A 16,619-nucleotide genomic window follows, 5' to 3' on the forward strand; every position below is an offset into this window, starting at 1 on the left:
GTGTGAGTCCCATGCCTCAGAGCACAGGTGCACTCACTGAGTGTGAGTCCCACTCCTCAAAGTATGGGTGCACTCGCTGAGTGTCAGTTCCACTCTCAGAGCACGGGTGCACTCGCTGAGTGTGAGTCCAACTCCTCAGAGCACAGGTGCACTCACTGTGTCATCACACTCCTCAGAGTATGGGTGCACTCACTGAGCCTGTTATCCCACTCCTCAGAGCACGTGTGCACTTGCTGAGTGTGATTCCCACTCCTCAGAGCACGGGTGCACTCGCTGAGTTCCACTCCTCAGAGCACGGGTGCACATGCTGAATGTGAGTCCCACTCCTCAGAGCATGGGTGCACTCAGTGAGTGTGAGTCTGACTCCTCAGAGCACGGGTGCACTCACTGTGTCATCCACCTCCTATGAGCACAGGCACACTCACTGAGTGTGAGTCCGACTCCTCAGAGCACGGGTGCACTCACTGAGTGTGAGTTCCACTCTCAGAGCACGGGTGCACTCACTGAGTGTCAGTTCCACTCTCAGAGCACGGGTGCACTCGCTGAGTGTGAGTCCAACTCCTCAGAGCACAGGTGCACTCACTGTGTCATCACACTCCTCAGAGTATGGGTGCACTCACTGAGCCTGTTATCCCACTCCTCAGAGCACGTGTGCACTTGCTGAGTGTGATTCCCACTCCTCAGAGCACGGGTGCACTCGCTGAATGTGATTCCCACTCCTCAGAGCACGTGTGCACTCACTGAGTGTGAGTCCCTCTCCTTAGAGCACAGGCGCACTCACTGAGTGTGAGTCCCACTCCTCAGAGCCCGGGTGCACTCACTGAGTGTGAGTCCCACTACTCAGAGCACGTGTGCACTCACTGAGTGTGAGTCCCTCTCCTTAGAGCACAGGCGCACTCACTCAGTGTGAGTCCTGCTCCTCAGAGCACAGGTGTGCTCGTTGAGTGTGAGTCCCACGCCTCAGAGCCTGGGTACACTCACTGTGTCATCCCACTCCTCAGAGCAAGGGTTCACTCACTGTGTCATCTCACACCTCAGAGAACGGAATCACTCAGTGCGTCATCCCACTCTTCAGAGCACAAGTGCACTCACTGAGTGTGAGTCCCACTCCTCAGAGCACGTGTGCACTCAATGTCATCTCACTCCTCAGAGCACGGAATCACTCACTGCGTCATGCCACTCTTCAGAGCACAGGTGCACTCACTGAGTGTGAGTCCCACTCCTCAGAGCATGGGTTTACTCACTGTGTCATCCCACTCCTCAGAGCACCAGTTCACTCACTGAGTTTGAGTCTCATTCCTCAGAGCTTGGGTGCACTCACTGTGTCATCCCACTCCTCAGAGCATGTGTGCACTCACTGAGTGTGAGTCCCATGCCTCAGAGCACAGGTGCACTCACTGAGTGTGAGTCCCACTCCTCAGAGTATGGGTGCACTCGCTGAGTGTGATTCCCACTCCTCAGATCACGTGTGCACTCGCTGAGTGTGAGTCCCACTCCTCAGAGCACGGGTGCACTTGCTGAGTGTGAGTCCGACTCCTCAGAGCACGGGTGCACTCGCTGAGTGTGAGTCCCACTCCTCAGAGCACGGGTGGACTCGGTGAGTGTGAGTACGACTCTTCAGAGCACAGGTGCACTCGATGTGTCATCACACTCCTCAGATCATGTGTGCACTCGCTGAGTGTGAGTCCCACTCCTCAGAGCACGGGTGCACTCGCTGAATGTAAGTCCCACTCCTCAGAGCACGGGTGCACTCGCTGAATGTAAGTCCCACTCCTCAGAGCACAGCTCCATTCACTGAGCCTGTCATCCCACTCCTCAGAGCATGGGTGCACTTACTGAGTGTGAGTCCCACTCTTCAGAGCACGGGTGCACTCACTGAGTGTAAGTCCCACTCCTCAGAGCAACCATTCCTCAGATCATGTGTGCACTCGCTGAGTGTGAGTCCCACTCATCAGAGCACGGGTGCACTCGCTGAATGTGAGTCCCACTCCCCAGAGCACAGCTGCATTCACTGAGCCTGTCATCTCACTCCTCAGAGCACGGGTGCACTTACTGAGTGTGAGTCCCACTCTTCAGAGCACGGGTGCACTCACTGAGTGTAAGTCCCACTCCTCAGAGCAACCATTCCTCAGATCATGTGTGCACTCGCTGAGTGTGAGTCCCACTCATCAGAGCACGGGTGCACTTGCTGAATGTGAGTCCCACTCCCCAGAGCACAGCTGCATTCACTGAGCCTGTCATCTCACTCCTCAGAGCACGGGTGCACTTACTGAGTGTGAGTCCCACTCTTCAGAGCACGGGTGCACTCACTGAGTGTAAGTCCCACTCCTCAGAGCAACCATTCCTCAGAGCACGGGTGCACTCACTGAGTGTGAGTCCCACTCCTCAGAGCACAGGTGCATTCACTGAGCCTGTCATCCCACTCCTCAGAGCACGGGTGCACTCACTGAGTGTGAGTCCCACTCCTCAGAGCACGGGTGCGCTTATTGAGTGTGAGTCCCACTCTTCAGAGCACGGGTGCACTCACTGAGTGTAAGTCCCAATCCTCAGAGCAACCATTCTCACAGCACGGGTGCATTCACTGAGTGTGAGTCCCACTCCTCAGAGCACGGGTGCATTCACTGAGTGTGAATCCCACTCCTCAGAGCACGGGTGCATTCACTGAGTGTGAGTCCCACTCCTCAGAGCACGGGTGCACTCGCTGAATGTGAGTCCCACTCCCCAGAGCACAGCTGCATTCACTGAGCCTGTCATCTCACTCCTCAGAGCACGGTGCACTTACTGAGTGTGAGTCCCACTCTTCAGATCACGGGTGCACTCACTGAGTGTAAGTCCCACTCCTCAGAGCAACCATTCCTCAGAGCACAGGTGCACTCACTGAGTGTGAGTCCCGCTCCTCAGAGCACAGGTGCATTCACTGAGCCTGTCATCCCACTCCTCAGAGCACGGGTGCACTCGCTGAGTGTGAGTCCCACTCCTCAGAGCACAGGTGCGCTTATTGAGTGTGAGTCCCACTCTTCAGAGCACGGGTGGACTCACTGAGTGTAAATCCCACTCCTCAGAGCAACCATTCCTCAGAGCACGGGTGCACTCACTGAGTGTGAGTCCCACTCCTCAGAGCACGGGTGCACTCACTGTGTGTGAGTCTCACTCCTCAGAACATAAAGGGTAGGGACTCCCTTAATGATGCTCTGTGTCACTGGGTTCGATGGTGAACAGAAAGGTGGAGACTTTCTAGTTATGCTCTGCATTACACTGCACTAGTGTCAACGGTGACCAGAAAGATGGAGACCCCCTTAATGATTCTCTTCGTCACACTGCACCAGCGACAATGTTGACCAGAAAGGTAGAGACCCCCCAATGATGCTCTTCATCACACTGCACAAGCGACAATGTTGACCAGAAAGGTAGAGACCACCTTAATGATGCTCTTCATCACACTGCACCAGCGTCAACGGCGACCAGAAACATAGAGACCCCCCTAATGGTGCTTGTCGTCACTCTGCACCAGCGTCAACGGCGACCAGAGATAGAGATCCCCTTAATGGTGCTCCTTGTCACATGGCACTAATGTCAGTGGTGACCAGAAGGGTGGAAACCCCCTTAATGGTGTTCTTGGTCACACTGCACCATTGTCACTGGTGACCAGAAAGGTAGATACTCCCCCAATGATGCTCCTCATCACACTACACTAGCGACGATGGTGACCAGAAAGGTAGAGACCCCTTAATGATGCTCTTCGTCACTCTGCAGTAATGTCAATGGTGACCATAAGGTAGAGAACCCCTTAATGATGCTCGTCGTCACTCTGCACCAGCGTCAACGGCGACCAGAGATAGAGATCCCCTTAATGGTGCTCCTTGTCACATGGCACTAATGTCAGTGGTGACCAGAAAGGTAAAGACCCTCTCAATGATTCTCTTCGTCACACTGCACCAGCGTCAATTATGACCAGAAAGGTAGAGACCCCCTTAATGATGCTTGTCGTCACTCTGCACCAGCGTCAACGGCGACCAGAAAGGTAGAGACCCCCTTAATGATGCTAGTCGTCACTCTGCACTAATGTCAATGGTGACCATAAGGTAGAGACCCCCTTAATGATGCTCGTCGTCACTCTGCACCAGCGTCAACGGCGACCAGAGATAGAGATCCCCTTAATGGTGCTCCTTGTCACATGGCACTAATGTCAGTGGTGACCAGAAGGGTGGAAACCCCCTTAATGGTGTTCTTGGTCACACTGCACCATTGTCACTGGTGACCAGAAAGGTAGAGACCCCCCCAATGATGCTCCTCATCACACTACACTAGCGACGATGGTGACCAGAAAGGTAGAGACCCCTTAATGATGCTCTTCGTCACTCTGCACTAATGTCAATGGTGACCATAAGGTAGAGACCCCCTTAATGATGCTCGTCGTCACTCTGCACCAGCGTCAACGGCGACCAGAGATAGAGATCCCCTTAATGGTGCTCCTTGTCACATGGCACTAATGTCAGTGGTGACCAGAAGGGTGGAAACACCCTTAATGATGCTCGTGGTCACACTGCACGAATGTCAATGGTGACCATAAGGTAGAGACCCCCCTTAATGATGCTCGTGGTCACACTACACCAGCGTCAATGGTGACCAGAAAGGTGGAGACACCCTTAATGGTGCACTTCATCAAACTACACTAGTGTTGATAGTGATCAGAAAGGTGGAGACCCCCTTAATGATGCTCTTCGTCACACTGCACACGCGACGATGGTGACCAGAAAGGTGGAGACCCCCTTAATCGTGCTCTTTGTCACATTACACCAGCGTCGATGTTGACCAGAAAGGTAGAGACCCCTTAATGATGCTCGTGGTCACACTGCACCAGCGTCAACGGCGACCAGAAAGGTGGAGCCTCTACTAGGTGTTCACAGTTTCAATCCCACTTCCATGAAACTCCCTTATGAAAACATTGTATACGTTAGCACCTTTGCCAGTCGTGGGTCCCTGGATATATAAGACGCACTTTTTGGAGTGGTACTCAGGGGCAAACACATGGTTGCACGGGTGCAATAGATAGCTGTTCCTAAATGGAAATTAGATTTGTACGAGGCTAGCCACGAACTGCATTTTGAAGAATGCTTTGTAGAATTACAAAATGTAGATGAAAATGCTATTCGCAAATTTCTCACCTGTGGTTTTCTGTTTTTGAATCTCTTGTTTTATTTAATTGGTTCGATTAAAATTGCGGCTTTTCCAACTGCGATAAGGGTCGATTACGGAGAGGCAGTCGCACAACATCTCAAGAATAGAGATGCGGAGTGGACTTTCTGTCTCCACCACACATATATCTATATGTCTCACCACACATATATCTATATGTGTGGAGATCCCCTCCCCGACTGCGGAGCCTCCACACACGAGTATACATTTCAGAAGTAATGTGGGAGCGGCTAGAAAATGAGGTATACTTTCTACTAAACGGGAAGGGACTGTGGACGAGTAAGGAGGGGTTAGAGGTGGGTTAGGGAAGTGTTTGGGAAGGATGTGAACCCACCAACAAAAGTGTAAGCCTATAGCTGTTCACAAACTGCACTTCTATAGTTACTACATTCAAAAATAGATGCAAAAAAGTAAAAAAGTAGTCCAGCTCAGAGTATATATAGCAGCACACAAGGCCAACAACTGGTATTTCATACCTCTAACATAGAAAATAACGAGTCATGGACTTAAAATAAAATCCCATAGGGAACATCATTAAATTAAATTATTTAAAATAGTTAAAATATAAATGTAAGGAGTGGGATATCATTAACACCAGTCTACTAAGATATTTGTTTTATAATCAAGGTGAAATTTATTTGCAAAGTAAAGTGTCTTATACTCTTGAAAATAATATTTTTGTCTCTCTGAATCCAATTTTCTTCTTGTTCCTTTTTTTAGCTTGTCACACAAGGATCTATTTTTCTCTGTCCTGGGTGATGGAGATTCCTGTCCGATATTGTGGTCGGGTCAAGGCTCCTTGTGAATCCACGTCCCTCCTGGAACGTGGCAGGACTGTTCCCTGTGTATAGGTACGGGGTGGGGCTCTGATTGATTCTTTAGCTCCAGTCCACAGGGTTTTTGGCTCCGGTTCCCTCCGGTTGCCTGTTCTTGCCCAGATTTGGGTCCTGCGTCTTCCGCTCCTGAGGGAGTCCTGGTGGTCTCTGTTTTTTCTCGATGGAGATGCTTGCATCTTCCTCTCCTCTGTTGCTGCCTCCGACGTTCCTCTCTTACGATGAGGTTCATGCCATGAGGTCACGACCCCGGACGTTATTCGTGTCCCGGGCAATGCTGCTCTCTTCAGTGCTCCCGGGGAATACCGTAGATCAGTGGTTCCCAACCTGTGGTCTGGAGACCCATGGGGTTCCACGAAGCCTCCTCAGGGGGTCCGCAACTGCTTAGAAAAATCTGTAATATTGACAGATTAGGACCCCAGCTTTCAGTAATGACTCAGTGGGAGGTCCCCGGATTCCAATAAAGATTTAATGGGGGTCCCCAGGTTACAGTAATGATAAAGTGGGGGTCCACAGAAGACAAAAGGTTGGAAACCACTGCCTTAGATGTTCCATTCATTGAAGTGCCCCTGGGGCACTTCTCACTTTGTTCCATAACTGGGTCACGGTCCGGAACGAGGGCCGACCCACAACACAGCCCCCCATCCAAGCATGGTCGATCGAGCCATGTACATCCCGGAGACCGTGACAGGAAATCCACCTGAATCATCTCCTTAACCGGTAGATGAAGGGCACGGAAGGAGTAAGGTTGAGAAGATAAAAACCAACAAAGAATCCAAGGATTAGTGTCTTTAACCAAGTTAAGGGTGAGTGATCTGTAAGAATATGGAATGAACGTCCCAATAGATAGTATTGAAGAGCTTCAATGGCCTATTTAATGCATAAGCATTCCTTCGCAATACTAGGACATCTTTGTTCCCATGGTAATATCTTACAGCTAATGTATACTACCGGATGTAATTCCCCAAGGTCTTCAGGTTGTAGTAGCAGGGCTCCTAAAACCTGATTAGAGGTATCTGTCTGAAGAACAAAGGGTTTAGAAAAATCAGGACAGGGTGGGCACAGAGTATCTTCCTCAAAATATCAAACTTGTCTTTTTTTTGGGATGTCAAGGAAATATGTTGATTCAGATGTTTAGCTTGGAGTAGATCTGTTAACACTGCCGCTTTATCGGAAAAGTTAGGGATAAACTTTCTGTAATATCCGACCATGCCTTAAAAAGAGCGTATTTGTTTCTTAGTTGTGGGATAGGGAATGTCTTTGATGGCTTGCACCTTGTCTATCTGAGGTTGTATGGTGCCATGTTCTATGCGATACCCTAAATACTGGATTGACTCTTGTGGTAATCGACACTTGCCTGGACTTGCTGTTAATTTAGCTTCTTTAAAGGTTATGATTACGGCTTCTAAGTGAGTAATGTGACTTTCCCATGAATGACTAAAAACAACAATGTCGTCCAAGTAGGCGGCTGCGTAAGATTTATGGATACGAAGTACCTTGTCCATAAGTCTCTGAAAGGTAACAGGGGCTCCATGTTGTACAAAGGGCATGACTTTAAACTGATAAAGGCTGGAAGGAGTGGCAAAAGCGTTTTTGCATCTATCCTCTTTTGCTAAGGGTATCTGCCAGTACCCTTTTGTTAAATTTAAGGTGGCGAGATATCGGGCAGCTATCAATTGCTCAATCATTTCATCCGCCCGGGGCATAGGGTATGTGTCAAATGTGGATATTGAGCTTAATTGTCTGAACTCTATGCAAAACCGGATATTATTATCAGGTTTTGGGACCAGTACAATAGGCAAGCACCAGGGGCTGGACGAAGGTTCTATATCGCTGTCTAACATTTTTGTGATTTCGTCCTCTACGGCCTGTCTTTGAGCCTCCGGGATACGATATGGTCTTAATCGGATGTGTTTCCCTTTTTCAGTGTGTATGTGGTGTTGAGCTAGAGGGGTTCGCCCGGTTTTGTAGAAAAAACATCTTGTGTTTTTTTTTTATTAAAGTGATTGCCTGTTCTTTTTGTTTTGGAGTTTAATTTCTCATTTAAGCTTGGGAGGGGTTCTTCGCCTTTTAGGGGTGAGGGTGGAAACTGGATATTTAATTCCTGGGTATGGGTGACTAAAGATACTTGTCTAGAGAGGGGATCCATGGGTTCTTCCTCTTTCTACTCTTTTAATAAGTTAATATGATATATCGGTTCGCTCTTATGTGCATGAGGTACTGCAATTTTGTAGGTGACGGGAGTGACTTTTCCTATTACTTGATAGGGTCCCTGCCATTTGGCTAGCAGTTTGTTTTCAGATGAGGGTAATAGAATAAGGACCTTATTCCCTACCTGCAGTTCCCTAAGCTTACTTCCCTGATAATAATAGTGTTTCTGTCTCTTTTGAGTATCTTCCTTTTTTGTGTGTGTGTCAGCCCGTAGAGAATGTAGATTGTCCCTTAGGTCCTTGGCATATTCCAGTAAGTTATTTCCCTCATCTTCTTCCTCCTCCCATCTTTCTATGGCTATATCTAACATACCTCTGGGGTTTCTTCCAAATACCAGTTCAAAAGGGCAGTGTACCGTAGAGGTCTGTACATGGGTTCTAATGGCGTATAGAACTAGGGGTAGTTGCTGTCCCAGTCCTTCCCATTGTCCGCTATGGTCTTCTTCAGTAGGGATTTGATAGTACAGTTGTATCTCTCGACTAAACCGTCCATTTGGGGATGGTAAACTGATGTCTTTATTTGTTTTATCCCCAAACAAGTTACATATCTGTTTCATTAAACGAGAAACGAACGGAGTGCCCTGGTCCGTTAGTAGTTCCTTAGGGAATCCTACTCGGGTAAAGAATTTGATCATGGCCTGAGCTACCAATCTTGTGTTGATATTCCTCAACGGTACCGCTTTGGGGTCTCGGGTGGCATAGTCAATGAGTACTAATATGTATTTATACTCTCTGGTTGAGGTAACTAGGGGCCCAACCAACTCCATCCCTACCCTGGTAAATGGGATATCCATAATGGGTAAGGGTTGTAAAGGAACTTCGGTTTGTTGAGGATGATTGACTAACTGACATTTGTTACAAGAAGCACAAAACTTTCTTACATCTGAGTATACCCCCGCACAATAGAACCGTTGGAGCAAGTAGGACTCATTCTTTTCGTGACCATAGTGCCCCCCCCTGTTTTACTATGAGCCAAGTGTAAAACCTGGAGTCTGAATGGTTGGGGTACTAGAAGTTGAGTCTGTGTTTTATCTGGGGTCTTTATCCGTCTATATAACAAACCCTTTTTTAAGGCAAAAGAGATTCCTACCTTATCTTGAGTCATTGGAACAACCTGCTTCCAGACATTCCTAAGGGTAGGGTCTTCCCTCTGATTTAAGCTTCCCAGCAGAGAAGGAACACAGGTGAGGTAGGTCGTGATAGGTATAGGCCTTTTTGTTTTCTCATTTTTCTAGTCGACTCATTTTGTATTTTCCTTACCTCGCTCTATTGTTTCATCATGAAAGGTTGCCTCTGATAGCCACTCATGGGTTTTCTCCTGATGGATAGCCCTATCCATTAATGATAAAAAATCTGGATAGTCAGTACCCAATATAAGATCTTCCAGCAAACCCGGTACACCTCCCACCTTAAGTTGCTCACATTTATCCCTGTAGTCAATGTCTATTTGAGCTATGTGGTATACTCGGGTTTCACCATTCACACAGGTTATGGCCTTTTTGTTTTCCTCCTCCCATTGGCTGGGTCTCACCAGTTCAGCTTGGATTACTGATTGACGACACCCCAAGTCAATTAATACTGGAGTAGTTTTCCCATTCACTGTCATTTCTAGCACACATCTGGTGCTTTTTTTCCCGGTACAGAGGACTTTCCCTTTAAAATTCTATTTCCATTGGTTCGGGATTAGGGACCCTTCGAGGGCAATTACGGGCTATGTGGCCCTATTCAGCACAGTGATAACATTGTGACTGTGATTTCATTTCTTTTCCCAAAGGTCGGGAAGACCTACGAGCATCGAGGAGACCCCTATAGGCACTTCTTTCAGAGGAGTATTTATCCGGAGGTGGTAGGGCTCTATAATTTCGTGAAGGGGTTGTTTTTATATCGATACTGCAATGATAAGCACTAGCTAGCTCACTAGCCTCATGTACCGATACTTTGGGATGTTGCCTAATCCATTGTCGTGTTTGAATGGGCAGGGATTCTAAATATTGTTCCAATAGGATTTTCTGTACTAATTCTTCTTTTGTTGACTCTTCAGGTGTTAACCACCTTAGCCCTTGCGTCTTGTAGTATAATGCCCGAGGGGTACCATGTGGCCCCACTTCTCGCGATGAAATCTCACTTTGTAATGTTCGCAATCAAAACCTAGTCTCTCTAATATGGCTTTCTTGATCTCATCATATGGGGTTAGACCACCTGGCTTGGTGGCTTGATAAGCAGTTTGTAATTCCCTGTCAGTCATGGAGCGCTATACTGGCCCCATCTTTCCTTTAGCCAGGAGGCTGAAAGGGCCACTCTCTCTAAATTGGTAAAGGATTCTGGATCTTCCCCTATCAGTTATTTTTATAAGACTGAACTTGGAACGTTAGGGTGGACCTTAGTGCTGACAACAGTTTTGGTTAGCTTCTGAATAGCTGTTTCGTGGCCTAATTGATTGTGAGCACTTATGGATGCCTGGCTTTTCAGGTCTTCTTGTATTTGCTCTCTGTCTCTCTGGGCGTTCCTTGTTTGTTCCTCAAATATCAATTGCAAATGTCTCTGTCCTTCCGCCAATTGTCTAATCATCTCATCCATGACTGTCTCCAGCTTCCCTTCTTCCCCTAGCTACGCTATATGTTGGAGTAGCTGGATCACTGAAATCCCACTTCTGACACCACTGTAATGGTTGGGATATCATTAACACCAGTCTACTAAGATAATTTTTTTATAATGAAGGTGAAATTTATTTGCAAAGTAAAGTGTCTCATGCTTTTGAAAAGAATATTATTGTCTCTCTGAATCCAATTTCCTTATTGTACCTTTTTATAGCTTGTCACGCCAAGGATCTATGTTTCTCTGTCCTGGGTGATGGAGGTTCCTGTTCGATATTGTGGTCGGGTGAAGGCTCCTTGTGAAGCTACGTCCCTCCTGGAACATGACTGGGCAGTTCCCTGTGTATAGGTACGGGATGGGGCTCTGATTGATTCTTTAGCTCCAGTCCGCAGGGTTTTTGGCTCCAGTTCCCTCCGGTTGCCTATTCTTGCCCAGATACGGGTCCTGCGTCTTCAGCTCCCGAGGGAGTTCCTTTGGTTCCTTTGTTTTTCTCGATGGAGATGCTTGCGTCTCCCTCTCCTCTGTTGCTGCCTCCGACATTCCTCTCTTCCGATGAGGTTTGCCCCATAAAGTCACGACTCAGGACCCCATAACCGGGTCGCAGTTCGGAACGAGGGCCAACCCGCGACAATAAATGAATATAATTAAATGCTAAAACATAAATTAAAATAGTACATATTTCTTCAATTTCTTCAATTTATATTATGTTTTTACATTTACTTAGCTTGTAAATGATTGTATACATCACGTTTAATCATTATTAGTGCACAATAAATTATTTAAAATCTTTGTTAGTTTTTTTATTATAACAGCCAATTTTATTATAATGTATTTAAAATAACATAATTAATATTATTTACAAATGTATTCAATATCATTCTGTTTTTAATCATTGTACTTTTTAAATAATTACATAAAATTAGCTTTTATTGATAGTTGCACAAAACATATTTCTTACAAACTTTCCCTGAACTTTACCACAGGGAGAGTCTGCAGGCAGGTATGGTGAAAAGTAAATAAGTTAATGATACTTGGTTCCAGTGGTAAAATGAGTATGGGACCCACGTCTGGGCATACTTGTCACACTTATGGTGTTGCACTGAAGTACTGAAAAAAGTGATAGGTCGAATACTTGAATTAATCTCAGTCATCGGTAATTACTCAGGCTACATCTCAGTCCATCATTTTTTTGCCCACAGTGCCACCTCAGATTAGACCCAGCTTTATGCATATCAGTCAATATTGTGGTTATGTAGGAACTGTTCATAATATTTTCATTGCTAGTCACATGCATTACTGCTGTTTTAATTATATTCTGGGTGGTGTGTTATCATGTCCTTAGCAACAGTATAAGACTGTTGAAATAAAACATATTTAAGGCCTGATTATGACCTTGGCGGATGGGATAATCCGTAACAAACTTGACAGATATTCTGCCCGCCATTTTACAAGTTCCATAGGATATAATGGAACTTGTAATACAGCGGGTGGGATATCTGTCGTTTGTGACAGAGTATCCAATCCGCCAAGCTTGTAATTAGGCCCTTAGTGTCTTTTCTTAGTACAGTACTTGTGTGTGCTATTGTGTAGTATGGCTCTCTTGGACCCATGTTGGTTCTCGTTTCAGCTTCATTTTATATTTTGCATTTAAATGTTTTTAGCTGCATCACTTTTAGCAATTACATTTTACACACTTTGCTTGTATGATATTATTCTTGCAAAATAGTGTATGCGTGGCTTGTTTTAGTTAGCCTTTTCTCACCATATAATCAGTATATTTTGTTCAAGACTAGGAACACAGTACACAATATTCTAGTGCTTGCATTGCCTGTTCGGGAGACAGATTCTAACATGGTGTGGGTTTTATTATATAAATGGTACATTGACCCGGAAAGGGCAGAGGGGCATTCCTGCCACAACCATTCTGGGATGAATGCTATATTCAACATGCAGCTCAGCTGGCTCTAATCTCCCAGCTTCCCGAGTGGATTTCCTTCCACACTACAGGCTGACTGCTGATGCTGTTTCCAGGTATGGTGCTAAAGCTAATCCCATAGATTGGGCAGAGGCAAAATGGTACACCATCTATACTCTCTGTATAGTCTTAGGGTTAGGTAGGAACCTCTAGAAATCATTTCCATGGTTGGATTGTTCATTATCTTCACCATGTTCATAATGCTGGTACTTTCGCTCTGTTTCATCTGCCTAATTATTGCAGCTCATTCTCTCTATGTAAGATTATAATTGTTTCAATAAATGTATTGAAAACTTGTCACGTATCTCTCTTGTATTTTCACCTGGGCACACATGAGTAATACAACGAAAGGGAGAGATCTGTTTCCACGACTTCCTGGGAGTCAGAGTGTCATGTTTAAGCTGCACTAATCTCAGTACATAACAGGGCCGCCCCACTAATAACAAAACAACCTTATAGTATTTACACAGAATGCATATAGAGCCCACTGATAAGATCAATTACATCTCTTTATTATTATTATATATTAAGTTGCATATCAAATATTTATGCAAACCATTACTCAAAGGTTATTTTTCAATATCAAACATGATAGACTTAAACTAAAGCAAAATAATTCAATTAGAAGAAAGAACACTTAAGACTCTCTAATACAACCAATCATCATTCATAGCCCATATTTCACTCAACTATCATTCGTGCCCGTTGAGCTATATCCACAGCTAATGAAACACACAACTCTCACTGCTTCAGGTCTGTGTCCTACAATAACAAAAAATAGGTAAAATAGTTTATCACCATCTGTAACACAGCTTTCGTATCTTTTGAATCACATTACATACAATCATTACGGTTACTTCATATTTGCCGGGGTCATTCTTCCCCAGTTGGATGGTAAAGCAACAAAAAGGTACTTACTCTCTATCAAAGTTCAAATAACATATTCATTTAAACATAAATTCTTCCATTCCATATGACAGTATCGCCGACGTGCATTTCAGTGTCTTTCCAAAATGGGAACCACCTTCATCAGGGTGCTTCCAGAAGAAAATGCTGTAAGACAGGTAAGGGGAGAGGGGGTTCTTCTTGAATCTCTAATACTTCAGGGCTAATAAATCTCAAAACCCATAGTTCTGAGAACAATATAAACACAAGGCTCAAGTTAAAAAAAAAATGTTATATATAAAAAGCCATAGGTTTCACAAGTGAATCATTCCAACAACCACCATCACCGAAAAATGTGTGCATGCACCATAAAATAGTATGTGAAAGCAGATATTAAAGAAAGAAGACTGAACAATAATAATGGTACCCTGGGTCACCACAAACGCCATTTCCAAACCAAGGGTAGAGATGGCCATCCCTGAAGAGGCATAGGCACACCATAACAGGAGTACATGCTGATCCTTGACACTGTTAGTATACTCAAAAAATATATATAGTTGTCCGGTTTGTTAAAATGATGAACAAACACACATACTCAAAGTAATGCATCCTTTCAGGCTCCGTCCAAAGTATGTAGGTCCAGTATATATAGGTCCTCCGGTACAAAGATTCAAAAAGAGGAAAACATAGACCGATCAAACATGGGCCATCCAGGGGCTAATGAATGTCTACCCATAATATACTGCTCAAATACTTACTTCCAAATCACTACAGTAGTCTCAGTTACAGCAGAGGAGGAGATATGGACAAAGAGGTCTCATTTTGATATTGCCCGCACACAGGAAAGATCCTAATATATAGAAACATAAAAAAGAGCGGAAGGGAGAAAGGATAAGCCCATCACATTGGCACACATGGGGCACTATCTGAAGCCAATGTCTGGGAAATTATAGCAAAAAAACTGACAACATGAGGCACAATAATCACATCCTCCAACACGAACTTACATTGAATAAATTATGCCAAGCACTGCCACTATTCTACAAAGCCAGGGGGAGGAAATAATACGCCCATTGTACGGGCACACATAGGGCACTATCTAGTACGAATGTCAAAACTCATACATAGCGAGAAGGCCGTCAACTCCAACTTGAGCTCACATACGGTGCTCATACCAAATCCAGCCATCCTTCTACAAGGACAGATCCTAGAGAAGATAACAAGTGCAAAAAGATCTTAAAATACACCTTACAGTGTATTTAGGATCTCTCCTTGTGAGAAGGATGGCAAGATTTTGTATCACTCTGATGGCCTTCTCGCTATATATGAGCTAATTTTGTTTGTCCTTGTTCGTCCCAGGTCTTTCTGAACTCTTATGATCGATCTGCCTCCTTAACCGGGGGAGGGAGCCTTCTTCTCTCTCTCTCAACATACCTGTCACCGGGGTGATACACATACCACCCTGGTTTCATAGCTATGAGAGACACGAAAGAAGAAGAATCATTGGACAAAATTACATGTGTTCACCATGTGTTCCTCCAACCAAACTTTAAATGGTGACCAAAATGTCTTTGCTTAGTAATCCCCATTACCGTGTCCATTTTAAATACATATATCAGTTGATCCAACCACTCTTTATAGGAGGGAGGGACCTTACCTACCCATTTCCTACAAATTTCTCGCCTAGCTAATAATATAGCGAAGAACAACCATTTCTGCAAATCACTCCTTAGATTTCCTATCTGATCTAATCTTCCAAACATAACTAATAATTAGGTAATCTTAACCTCAACCCCCAATACCTTTGAAATCGTATACCTCACTGCCTCCCAAAAAGGTTGAATTACCGAACATTCCATACACATATGAACATCCATGGCCTTTTCCATACCACACTTTCCGCATTTAGCCACCTCTCCTTTCCCCATTTTTGAAAGCCTACAAGGTGACAAGTATGCCCTATGTATTACAAATAAATGATTTCTTCTAAACGGGGCAGGTTTAACCACTTGGTATAAGGTACGCATAGACGCCTGCCAAACCTCACACAACTGCATTTCTGGAAAAAAATCACCCCATAGATCTTTGGCTAACTTAAATTCCCCATCTCCTACATCCACCATCTCCCAATACCAAGTAGCCATTACTTTTTTGGGGGGGGATCTTCCATAATCTTTTCCTCTATCTGATACTGCAGGCCACAACTCTTACTACTCTCCCGAACCCACCCATTCAGTTGGAGGTACTTTAGTTTTAACAAAACCCCACCTGTTTTCGTACAGATTTCCTCCCAATGGAGTAAACCCCCTTCCTTAACTAACTCACCCCAGCATTTGAACCCTGCATTCTTGATTGGAATGGCCAACACATCTTTAAGGCACTCTGGCGTGCCTGGTGAATCCCAAATGGGTGCCCGACTGCTGTAATAATCCATCTTTAACATACACCTTATGTTATACCATAATTTTGCTGCATCCCTCCAAACCTTTAACTTAATTTTTTTGAAAAATGTAGGATCCCCAAATTTAAACAAAATATGGTTAGAGCCCCCCTTCACTTCCGCTAGCATAGCCTTAAACATAAACCCCACCTCTGTGGTGTCCAGGGAGGAGCAAAGCATCCTAACGTTTTTAAGTTGAAACACCCAACCATATAACTGCAAATCAGGTAACGCTAATCCCCCTTTTTCCCTTCTTCTACGTAGCTTCTTCCAAGAGATTCTTACTCCCTTCTATGCCCATATAAATGAGTTTATATCTTGTTGAAATTTGACTATCAATGTTTTATCAAATTGCAAAGAGATTGAATTAAATACAAAACTAATCTTGGGGAAGCACGTTGAGAGGTGTGTCCGGGGGCAGGAGCCCTTTAACTTTCCACAGCGCTCCCGCCGTCGCGGGAAGCGCGTTGAGAGGTGTGTCCGGG

General features: G+C 45.1%; 1 protein-coding gene across 1 annotated transcript in view; it reads right to left on the bottom strand.

Annotated features, from left to right (window-relative positions):
• Window positions 1-16,619, bottom strand: part of TNKS1BP1 (tankyrase 1 binding protein 1) — a 583,852-nt gene that overhangs the window by 539,166 nt on the left and 28,067 nt on the right. The window lies entirely within an intron of this gene.

This window comes from Pleurodeles waltl, chromosome 4_2 (assembly GCF_031143425.1).
Source record: "Pleurodeles waltl isolate 20211129_DDA chromosome 4_2, aPleWal1.hap1.20221129, whole genome shotgun sequence".
NCBI lineage: Eukaryota > Metazoa > Chordata > Amphibia > Caudata > Salamandridae > Pleurodeles > Pleurodeles waltl.